General features: G+C 42.5%; 1 protein-coding gene across 3 annotated transcripts in view; it reads right to left on the bottom strand.

Annotated features, from left to right (window-relative positions):
* NR2C1 (nuclear receptor subfamily 2 group C member 1) overlaps window positions 1–12,412 on the bottom strand; it is a 54,422-nt gene extending 42,010 nt beyond the window's left edge. For all 3 annotated transcript variants that reach the window (XM_068400752.1, XM_068400756.1, XM_068400751.1), the window contains exon 1: window positions 12,296–12,412. The gene's annotated coding sequence lies outside the window, so the exon portion shown is untranslated. The remainder of the gene's footprint in view (window positions 1–12,295) is intronic.
* Between the last annotated feature and the right edge of the window lie 162 nt (window positions 12,413–12,574).

The following is a 12,574-nucleotide window of genomic DNA, read 5'->3' on the forward strand; positions in this document are numbered from 1 at the left end:
GAATTTTACCAGTCAAAAAGATTTTCTTTGAAATGTGATTATTAGAACCAAGAAAGAGAAATCTGTGTTCACAAGTTTTCAAACCCAGCTACTTCTGAACTTGAAGAATGTCACTTCTCCATTCAAAGCACCTTCAAGTAGGTTTTTCTAACAACTGTAATCTTTAGAGAATGACTTGTAAATGGCACAGCTCTCAGAGAAAAGCATAACAAACACTTAAGTGTCCATCATTGAGGGTCTCAACCACCACATAAGGACAGCTTTTGAGACTGCTGCTTTTAACGTTAATGCTTCACTGTACACCTGACAGTGCATCTTAGAAAAAAATAAATTATCCTCTTTTATCTACAAGTAGTTAACAATAAAAATAGGAAAAATAAGAGGGAAACTCTTATCTACTTGAAACTATATAAATTCTTGATCATAGTCATGAATTCACCAGCTATGAGCTTGAAGTATGAATCCCATACATCCCAATCCTGTTGAGACACAAGAACCTCAAACCAAAACAAAAGGTTTTCAACTGCTCATCCAATCATTCTGTGCTGCTAGTGAGATCGTCCTGCAGCTCAGAGGCACATTTCTGCAGTGTCCACTTGGTAGGAAACAAAAAGACCAACCTTCAGAATCAAGAGATGTGTGCTTTAGGGAATTACTTTGCACCTGCTAGCTAGTTCTCCTAAACCAGATGCGACTGCCTTCACAGCTAAGACGTATTAGTAAAACAAGTTAGCTTAAAAACTAGAAGCAATTCAAACTAACATGTTTTACCTTGCAGTGAAGCAATACACACATATTCAGCTACGATGCTCCAGCCATAGGAAAACTACCTCTCAGAGAAGCATAAACCATTAGAAGTGAATTTTTGAAGCTTTATATGAAAGAGCCATCTGGTTCTCATTTGAACTAGACTTGTGTGAACAGAGTAGTTCAAGCATACAAACAAGACTGAACTCTTACGATGAACAGGAATCTGGAGAACTGTTTGAGGCTGTCCTACCTCTTCACGCTGCCTGGAATAAGCACAAGGAAACTAAGCCCATGGATGCAGAACCCGCTGTCAAAGCTAGACAAATCATCTGAGTATAAGCATGTGGGGCACACATACAATGGAAAAGGAATATACTCACTTGAGTAAGAATCTGCAACTACTATGGTCAGACCACAATAAAGAGTTGCTATATAAAACTCACAGAATATTTTTAATAGTTTGCACAGACTATTAACATGTTGTTTCCTTAGCTCAAACTACTACTTAAATAAAAATGTTAACACTGTCAGTGTTCTCCTTGCTACAACTGTATTACTAGTAGCAATAGAAAATTTCTGGAGAGAAGCTGAGAAGCAGTATATGCTAGCTCTTGATAAGTTAGAAGATAGCCCTGAAAACCATGTTGGTATTCAATAAAAATATTAAGCAAACCACCTCTGCCATGCAGTTATTATAACCTATATGCAGAAATCCATTGCCCAGAAAAATATTACAATGGAAGTACTGCGATAGCATAAAGTGTGTGCGTATGTATGTGTGTATATATATAAAAAATTCAATTTCTGTGACTTAAGTGGGATAATTGAAGTGACAGAATTTGTTAGTATAGCTTTACAATTAGAAAAAAAATCTTTGACTGACACAATAACTAGGGTTCTTTCCTAGATATAATTCATACCAGCACCAACTGACAACTGCTACATTATGAAAAAGCTATGAAAGCAGTTTTTTTAAACTAGTGTTTACAACAGTAATTGATGCATTGGAAGAGTGTACTCAGTTTTTCAGCATTTTCATGCATGCATTAGAACTTGGCAATTTGAAGCCTCTTTTGATGTGACATAATCATCTTACTGGATTCTTTTTAGAAAACATCACTTCAACAAAAGGAAGGGGGTATTAGCTCTTCACAGTTTTGTGTTGGAAGTTTTGTCATACAAAGCCATCACTAAATAATAATAATAAAAAATATACATAGTTGAGTTTTTCGGCATGAAGCACCATCCTTCTGGTATAGCTTTATTTATTTATTTCATTGTGAATTCAGTTTTTGAGGGTATTGAGCTTGCGATTTTTGAGGATATACTGCAGAGGTGTAAAGTTCTTGAGTTATAAAGGCTGATAAACCGATTTATGGAGAAGTTGTGAAACTTTAATTCCTTTGACTTGCAAATTGTTAAGTTTAAAAGCTCAAAGTTCGAAACAGTACTATTATAGGCATAAAATGTACTGGTGCATTTATACTTCTGTAGTGAAACAAGTCTGTAAACAAAACTAAGACTGTTTAAAATGGATATATGCCAAGATATCCCTCTGGGGATTTTTTTTTAACAGTGACTTCTTAAGACTGATGTGCATCAGGCCTGATCTATGAAGTTACACTGATTATGAGAATATGATCTTGCGCTGGCTTCACTTCAGCAGGTGAAGTCCTTTTGTGTACACAAAAACAACAGGCAAATTAATACTCCTTAGCAGTCGGTCCCGCTACGGCTCCTGCTAGTGAGTAAAGCACTGATTCAAATTCTCAGAAGCAGGCAGTCAGTCTGAAACACTGGCCAGACTTTAACGGCACTTACAAGCAGGGGCAGCACAGCTTGGAACACCCTACTGAATTAATCCTCCACCTCATCTTCTCACTCAAAGTGTACATGTGGAAGAGCAACTTCTGAACTGGTTGCTGAATCACCAGAGAGCAGCACGTTACTCTGAAGTTTGTCTTTACCGTTTGTGTTAAAACGCCATGCAGTAAACAGTGATGCTCAGCAACTGGCTCAACAGCACCTTGGCCATCTTATAGGTTGGGATGACACATAGGAGTGCTGTCAGGAGCTGCACTGATGTCCTTGATTACCTATCAGAGCTCTTAAAGTACAGTGTAATCTAATTTTGGCCTGAGGAAATGGAATTTCCACAGGCTTTAAGAAAAAAAAAAATTGACGTGATTAGTGTCTCTGACACTTGCAAATATCATGCTGAACTACATCCTAAAATAAAGGCTAATGAAAATCAGGTTCCTCCCTCATTTACCTGACATGGCATAAGTGAGGCTATGCCTCATGTTGGTGCACAGCTTCATGCATTGCAAACACATCCTCTGTAACCAGTATGACTTGTAATTACATACAATGAAAAAGTGATACATTTTACAGGATTATTCCCTTACATTTTCTATCTTTTTTTTTAACAATGTGAAATTAAAGAATATTATTGACAAGAATTTACAGATTAATTACATGGTGTTTTTACATTTTGACACTTGCAATTTCAAGTTGTGTAAACATTCAGTAGTAGGTTATTTTGTGTGTTGTTGCTTTATTGAACGTAGTGATCCCCAAACAGAACGGCACTAACTGACAAATCCAGTGTTTGTAACAATGGTACTCTGTACTGAAATGCCTTAACTTAAATCATCTCCAATAAACCACATGACTTTGCTCTGAAGCACATGTATACTGGTGAAAAACTCACAAACTTCAATGTTTAAATGACTGATAAACTTTCACGCAGCATTTCATGCCACAGCTCAACTGCTGACATGGCTAGCTGGAACAGGAATTCCTATCCCATTCCCCATTTTTGCTTTATTATTTCATATCTTCTTGTGCTGGCAGTGGTATATACACAATGCCCTGAGGAGTCAGTTCAAGGAACTGAACTGGCAGAAATATCTTTCTTATTTGTAAACTCAGGGCAGAGTTTCAAAGCCACTTTGAACAGAGTTACAGCTCATCCCTTGGGAGAAGGTCCTGCTCACCGTGACCAAGCTGCAGTGGTGCTGACCACACACTAGGACAATTCAACTCACTGAAAAGACAGAAAACTAACCTAGCAGAAATGCACCAAGCATCTGCTAGGTAAGCACACTGAACTAATTTACTTTGCAGTTAGATTTGTTCCACCGCACACAAAAACATGTTGTTAGAAGTCAAGGAGGGAGGAAAAAAAAGAAAAAAAGGAAGATGAAGGAGGAGGCAAACCTCCCTTTCCTTCGTTGGTGGTGGGGAGCTGATAATTCAGTTCAACTGCACTGTGAAACTGTACCCTCTGTTTTCAGCCCCTCCAGCTGCCTGATGCGTCTCACTGCGGAGTCAGACAAGCACCGTTTCCAGCTGTGCGAAGCAGCCCGGCTGCCTCTTTGCGCTCCCTGTTAGGCTGTGCATCTTGACACTGGAGATGAAGTGGCAGGACAGGTTGAGGAGAACTGGCTATGGACAAATTCTAAGCTAACTTTGGGACAGATGTAAAAAGTTTTGTAGTTCACCTTTTGCTTACCTAAGGTATCTATGTTAGACTTCACATTAGGTACACTTAATCACTCTTTAGAGATCGCTACAAAGCGTTAATCTGAAAAAATGCTTTAGCTGTTTTTTCTTCTATTATGTAAACTTACAAATTTAGCACATTTTTCCTGTTTTTAAAAGCTTCTTTTCCCGAGTTATTCCAGCCAACGTTCCCAAAGGCTGAATTGTTTCACGTGAAACAATGAATATATTCTAAACTCAGAGCTATCTGAAATTGGGAAATATTCCTTAAACACTTTAGAACAAACCCTCGTTTCCCAGTAAAGAAAAAAAAAAAAGAGTTAAATAACTGTGGCCACAGTCTGAATTTTGATCTGCAACAACTGCAAGTAGTCTTGAAGGTGTTCTCATCTAACGTGAATCTTCTTGATTTCAGAAATGCTTCTTTTTTTCCACACATATCCAAACCACGCCACACACACCTTCAAAGCACACATCAGGCAACATACAAGAAATGTTTTTTATTGATAGTATAGGAAAGAACTAGATTGAGCAAAATGATTGATGGTTTCTTGTTTGAGAATGCTTTCTTCTCCTTTCAAAGGGAATGAGACAAATCAAGATACACCAAACTTTATCCAGATGCTAGTTAAAGACTGCTAATCACATTTATATTTCCGTTCTAAAGTTATCTAAAACAATGAAAGGATAAGAGCTGGAATTCTAAGATACCAGAGAACACAACATGAAAAAAATTACACATACTTTTAGGATCTTCTTTACAGTGTCCCACAGTTAAAAGAACTGTAATAATATTACAGCTATATTATTACTCCAAGAGGGTGAAGGAGAGCCAAGGCTCCTGCCAATACATTAAGCACTAAGTTGTTTGCAAACATTGCCCAATCAAATTTTACCTCATCCATATCTCACTTGGAAGACTCTTGCAAAAATTATTTCTTTGCTCACTGTTTCATGAGTTTAAGCCCCCAGTAAATGACTTAGTGTGCCTTCTTGGCAGGAAGAGTCGGAATTATTTTTAAATACATCACTATCATCAGTGTTAGCCCAAACTTGTTGGTGTTGAACCTCGCATCATTGCCAACAGTTTTCCATCACTGCTTTAAATAAGCACTCCATAAACCACTGTATCAGTAAAAACTTTCATTGGCTTGCACTAACTCAACCACTCTTTACTTCTTCCTCAGTTTTTATGTGCCAGACTTTTACCAATGTTTTAGTCAAAATAACTTAGGAAAGGCTGACTTTTAAAATTGTTTTTGGATTACTCCAACTGAAATGGGCTAAGGAAACATTCCCACGAGAACAGCCAGCAGATTTGAGGGTTGGTAATCAGAAGCAATAACCTCTCCACTAGTACAGTTATACCCAGAAGACATCAATGTTTAACTCAGACCCTTCTCCAGGGACAAAAGTTATACAACTTTAATTGTCCTAATAGGAAGTTCCTATTAACGGTATTTCAAAATATTGTACCAGTGTAGACTAAGGACTTTAAAAGCAGTAGCAGGAAGAATATTTCTTTATGTTTGGACTCTCCATTTGATATAAATGGTAACATCTCTTGTTCTATTACTTGCACTGTTGGTATAGCTGCTCCACTATCAAGTACCTTGATTCAGATTTAACACCCTTTAAATGAGTAAGAACAAACTGCATCAGTATGAAGACACAACACAAGAAAATTCTGTCCACCCCAGAGATCTTCAGTTTACTTTTAAAAAAATTCATAAGCCTGGCCAGTGTAGTTCTATTAGTGCAAAAACAATGCTTGTAAAATTTGAGTAGTTTAACTTACTCTGCTGGCACTGTCAAACCAGTTCGGCTCTGTGTATGTATGGAATGCATAATGATTCTGGTAATGACTATGTATATGTATGGAATGTGTGTTAATACAGGGGGTCTTTCCTAGATTGAGTCCACCTGTAGAAGATCAGATGCACATTTAAACTAATAAAGTTACAGAAGAACTTTCTAGATACTTCTGAGGTACAGGGATGTTAACTAGTTATGACTGCAGAAGTTACTGTGAACTTGACTTTTTCTTTTATCACAATAAAGAGAAATACAGGAAGATAAACATGACTTTTTAGGAAAGCTCAAAAGGTTAATATAATAGAAAGCTAAGTGGAAAAGTATTCCCTCTTAGAAGAAACTGTCTTAACCTCATTCTATAGTCATACTGCTTCAGTAGTAAATTATTTCAACAGATCTCAGAAAATAAACTAAGGATACACTATTTTAGCTCAGGTCATCACACTGAGCTTACACCTGCTCTGTACCTTAAAATGGAGACTAGTTCTCATTTCCATTCTCAAACTCATCATGTACGAATTAAGAATTCGGCATAACACGTTCAAACCTGTTTAATAAATACCTACACATAAAATAGAAAGCATTTAACAATCCCTCTGTGATTAAAAGTGCTAGAGTTTGGGGGTTCTGTTACTTGTTTTAAGCACTAAGATTCCTGTATACTTCAGAACAGTATTCTGCAATGCTTTCTAGGTAATAAATTAAGCCAAGGAATCTAAACACATTTGTGAAACAAATGACGCTACTCTGCTCAATGCTTCATACAAGAAAAACTCGATGAACACGGGAAGCTAAATGAGCTATTCTTGGATTATCGTTCTATAAGCCATATTGCTCAAGATGGTAGAACAGTTGGCAGACTTAAAGAAGTAACACTCTCTTTATCAATGAACTAAAGAATATTTATGTGACTCGACACCCAGTTAGATACTGTTTATTAAATGTGCATGACATCAAGATTTAGAGAGCACATATGTAAGAGACAGATAACCACAGGAAACTGAAGCAGCTAAACCTGCAGGCAAGGAAGGAAAGATGAGATGCTTCTAAAAGCATAGGGAATAATTAAAAGGCACACAGCAATACAGAAAGAGATGTATTTGCAGGCATGACTGTACAATTAATTTAGAGTCATTGCTCTCACTGCTTTTTCATGTAAGCGAGTGCTACAGTGGAAAGAGAGGTGAGAAAACAGAATTGCTAGGATAAATTTTCAGGAGACTGCTGTGTTATTCTTACAGTTTGGGCCACCAAAGGGACAGTCTCACTTCTAGCCCTGGGCTACTGTTGCTTTTATCATGCTATCTCTAGAACTTGCCAGAAGAGCTACAGAGCAGATTCAGCTCACCAGCCCCACAAACAAAGGTGGAAAGGAAGGAGGAGGAAAGGCAAAGGGGGCTGCCTGCAAGCTGAGTCCACTCACATGAGCGCTGGCTGCACGCCAGAGCTGGGTAAGGAGACAGCCATTTAATCAGGCCAAGCTGCCCTGTGCAATGTCAGCCATAGCTGGCACCTCCACCTGAAGCTTGCAAAATCCTGCAGTGGTACAGGAAGAAAAAAACCCCAAACTGGTTCCCTGCATCAGAGCTGAAGCTGCACAATGAACCAGATCAGGAAGTTCCTCTGACTGAAGACTTCTCCCTTCGCTGGATTAGGTTCAGCCAGGTCCATTCTCCCACCTGGCACGCAAAGATTACACTGACACAGCATAGCGAGTGCAAACCCTTCTTTCCCAACACACCGAGACATTACATCCACTATCGTATAATTACAGCATTTGACGAAGAGGTAACCTCAGGTAGCCCCACTCCTGGCTGACAGCTTTGCCCCCCGCTGCATTTGACCTCATGGTTGTATAGCTGTAAGGTAAGCTCATCTTTTGAATTTATTCTCCCTGCAGCTAACAATTGCTATACATAACACAGGAAAAACAGGTAGAAGCAGAAATAAGACAATTTATTTTGGAAAAAGCCTGTACTGTTACACCAGCTTATGTATAACACCAAATTGCCATATGGTGCCATGAGGTGTGGTGTGAGATGACAGCTTGGAGCATTCACCGAACTGCAGCCACAGATGAGGTAGCTGATACATGAAGGTACACTATAGAAAGGACTTTCAAACCTATTCAACAGTACTACTAACTCTCCCCTTACAACTTGCACATGTTCATATCCACAGAAACTTCCTTCAGAAAAAAAGCCCTGAGCTTCACACACATCCTTCCAGTAAATTGTGTTGACATTCTCTCACATAAAAATATCCCTTTATAAACATCATCACCTGCCTCTTCCCTGTTTTTTTTCTTTTTTTTTCTTTTTTTTTTTTTTGCTTTATCAGCTCCACAGGATTAGATTTTGTTAGAGGGTGTGGATTTTTTTTTTTTTTTAAATTTCTGTAAACATGTATGTAAAGCACTCAGTCAAGAGTGAAAGCATTAGTCATGTTTGACACTTACACTGTCCTGCTAATACTTCAAAGGAAACAAATTACCAGAATAAATGGGGCAGTTTTCACATCACAAAGTTACTGCTGAGCCATAAACAGCAACCTCAACTTATTTGGAACAAAATAACCATTAATTATAGCTAATATGACAATAGCATGGGGTTTGGCTGTAGTTTTTTTGGTGGTTTACGTTTTTCAAGTTTCTGGTTTAACTTCCGACAAAGGCTGTCAAATCCTTAGCTTAGTCCAGCCTGACTTACTATCAAGTTGAACAAAAGTAATTAGTTAAACTTGAGCAGCCTTTCAGAGGAGGCCTGGCCAAGCCAACAAAATTAATCTAAATATCGATACAGAAAGGCAGTTCTTAGACCATGATTTTCAGGAAGAAACGTACTTCCTTACAAAATCTGCAGCGCTGCCCCGTAAGATACACAGGACTCGCTCAGAAAGCACAAGCATCCTTCCAGTCTCAGAGAACTGGAAATTAAGGGTTTAAGATTCTTTAGAAGAGTAATCCTTTGTTGCTTTAAGAGTCTGGCAAGTACTTTCTAACGCAGTAATCTCTGGAATCAAAAGCTGCTTTCTGAAGGTAAAAATATGGATGGGTCTGCAAACACAAGAGTAAGAATTTGATTAACTGCACCTCTGCAGTTCTATCCATCATTCTCACACTGATGAAATCCTGTTTTGCAGCAGCTTACCTTATGCCAATAATGTACAGGCACAAGTTTAAAATGCTAAAAGCAGCTTGCAACAGCACCATGGAAAAAATGTAAAAAGTTTATCAGAGAGTAACTTAGGTATTGCTTAGTCTTCCCTGATGGTCACTGTGGGGTTGCATGCTGCAGCCTGTGACAAAAAAGCACGCGCAGACAGCTGTGCCAGCCAGAGCCTGCGGCACCCGCAGCCAGCCCAGGTGCTCACCGCTTCCTCACTGTGGATACATCAGTACACCCCCAGGTCTGCGAAAGCAGATACTCGGAACTCCCTGACTTGCATCAACCAAAATAACTCAGGTTAGCAAAGCTTACTATTAAAACTGCTTAAGCCAGGACAGCTGCTGAAGCAGGGAAGGCACACACCCCCTCTGCCAGCTGCAGCACTGCCAGCCGAGATTCACACTTTGTCTGCCAGCAGAACAAACACGTACAAGCTAAAGATTTGACACCGCTCTATTCCTTATACGTGATTAAGCTCTCTACTTTAAAGCAATGGGTGCTGGTTTTTTTCAGGGGTTTTTGACCCAGATATTCAACACGTGTTACTTTCTTTAGGGAAACCACTTTTCTTCACAAAGTTCAAGGAAACTCCAGCAACTTTACTGGCTGCACAATCTCTAATTGCAGAATACAACGAGCACACAATAAATCAAAATGAAGACTGAGTATCAGCATAGGGAACAAGCAAACTAATCTTACCAGTGTAAATATTTAGATTTCACATTATAGACGAAAGCCAGTTTCCACTGGACTCGCACATTAGCTTTAAGTACTCTGTAATTCTATTTTGCATGTGAACTATATAACTGCATGCTACAGTATTACTGGGTTTTTGCTTGGTTTTGTTCCCCCCCCCCCAATACACCTTTAATAATGTAATACAATCATTAAACAATTCATGTTTGAAAGGTACTTCTGGAGATCATCTGGTCCCACCCCCCAAAGCAGAGTCAGCTTCAGAGTTACACACGTTACTTAGTGCTTTGTCTTCAGAGGCTAAGAAATCTGACCGAAAAAAAAAAAATCAATGTAGGCTTCAAAAAAAAACAATGCCCCCTCATGTCCCACAATCTAGCCTGAGCTATGGCTATTCTTAAGGATATCAGAACTTCCACCAAATTTGTTCCCTTCAAGACAACAATTCACAGTAAATACAACCAGCAAGAAAAAACAGAAATATTAATAACTGCCCCAAGAATTGAGGGGAAAAGTTAAAGCTAGTTAATTTATCTACTGCGAGTTCTTTTCTGTAATAAGCATCTTGATCTGTTGTTGCAGAATGCAGCAGACTTAACAAGTGGTGCCCAGTCATCCAGAGAGAGCAGCTCGCATGAGCTGCAGAAGCAGTAGAGGACTGTACCCCCCACCAGGTGATGTCAGTTACGTTCCTCACTTCACCATGCATGTGCACACATACAGCTGACCACCATTACATGAAAAATACTTGGTCCTGTGATAAGAGAGGGCTGGCAACATCTCTGGAGCAAGAGCTACAGACAGGAGTTGAACATTTCACAGACCTTTAGACTTCCCTCAAACAAGCGTCCCTGAGGAAAGCTGTACAGCAAGGAGAAAGCTGTGGGCTAAATGCTCTGTTGGACACCTCAGGTCACAACTGGCTGCCATGGACTACCAGGGAAAAAAAATGTTTACAGAGTTATTTTCAGGTAGAAATGCTGTTACAGAAAAAGCCATCCAAAATTACAAAGTGTAGAACAAGGAGTCACTAGGTGAACACCACCTCACCCAGAATAGTAATGTGACCTTTTGACTCCCCTCTGATACTTTTATTGCTATTTATACAATGCGGATCCCAAAACCAGGAAGCTGTCCTGCAGAAAACTATCTTAATTTTTTGCCATCTTATTTTTCTGTGATAGGTGTGGATGCAGCTCTTCCTACTATACCACCTTTCCCAAGTGCACCTTGCTGATGCTGATACCAGTAGCTTCAGATCAAGAGATTTCACGTATGAAGAACATCCAACTCAGTTTTTCAAGAATGTCCTCGCACTCGTCTTGCAGTAAAACCAGTTATCAAAACTTTTTTTTTTTCCCTGTTGCGTAAGTTTATTTGCACAGCACATGCCATCTCTTCCCCCCACCAACATGCAAATTTAAGTTCATGCTGTGATACAGGGCTGTGTTTTTTACACTCAAGACAGTATGCTGCAACACTGAGAAAAGAAAGAACCCACGAACCCCGCAGCTTGAAAGAAAAAACCCCACCTAACGTGATAAAATAAGGAACAGCGACAGGGTCATCTGCCCCAATAAAAATAACGCCGGGTGTTACAGAGGACACGCTACCATAACCCAAATAAACCCAGACAGCAGCCAGAGATATTTGTGAAGCGGGAGCCGGCGGGGTGAGGCCGTCAGCAGGTACAAAGCGGCTGAGGGGGCTGGGGGGGAGAACGCTCAGCCCCCCCGGGAGGGCTGAGGCCCCGCACGGCAGCCGCGGGGAGGGAAGGAGAAGCGCGGCGGCCAAGCCTCAGCCCAGCGCCCGGGAGCGTCCTCCCCGCCAGCCCACCACCCGGCAGGCTGCCCCCCACTCTCCCCTCCCCTGGGGGGCTTCGCGGGGCTGCGGCGAGAGGGCGCGGGGAGGAGGGGGCGGGAAGCCATCGCCCGGGCTCGCCCTCCGCCGCGGCCAGCGGGGCCGCAGAGCGGCGCCCCATACAAAATGGCTGCGCGGGGCCGGGGCGGGGGGGGGGCCGGCGCCCAGCACGAGGGTGGCATCGCCCGCCACTCCCCGGCCCGCGGCTTCCTCTGCCCACCAGGAGGGGCGGGAGCCCGCGGCGGCGGGAAGCGGCAGCCGGCGCCGCCCGGATGCGGGGCGGCGGGAGGCGCAAGCGGTTCCTGTAGGTGAAAGGTCGGGGGGCGCGGGGCCGCCCGCGGGACGCGCCAAGGCCTGAGGCGAGGCGGGACGGGAAGGGCGGCGCCCCGCGCCACGCTCCGCGGATGCGGCGGGCCGGCAGCCGCGCGGGCCCGCACCGTTAGCGCGCGGCCGCCATTGCCCCCACCAAGGCCCCGTCCGCTGCCGAGGGAGTCGCTCACCTGGCGGGCCCGGCGGCCGCTCCAGTGGGTTTATTTGTCGGCGGCGGCTGCGGCTCCCGGAGGTCAGAGTTCGCGACCCCGCCCCCTCCGCTCGGCTCCGCTCGGCGCCGCCCCGCCCCGCCGCGGCGGCTGCGCCTGCGCGCGCGCCCGACTGCCTCGCGCGGAGGGCCCGGCGGGGAGGGGTCCGCGCGGGGCGGGGCGGTCGCTCCCGCCCCACCTGCCCCACCCTTCCGCGGCCGCTAACGGCGCCCGGGGGCGGGGCGGCGGCAGCGCTGCGGC

Source organism: Nyctibius grandis, chromosome 5 (assembly GCF_013368605.1).
Source record: "Nyctibius grandis isolate bNycGra1 chromosome 5, bNycGra1.pri, whole genome shotgun sequence".
NCBI lineage: Eukaryota > Metazoa > Chordata > Aves > Nyctibiiformes > Nyctibiidae > Nyctibius > Nyctibius grandis.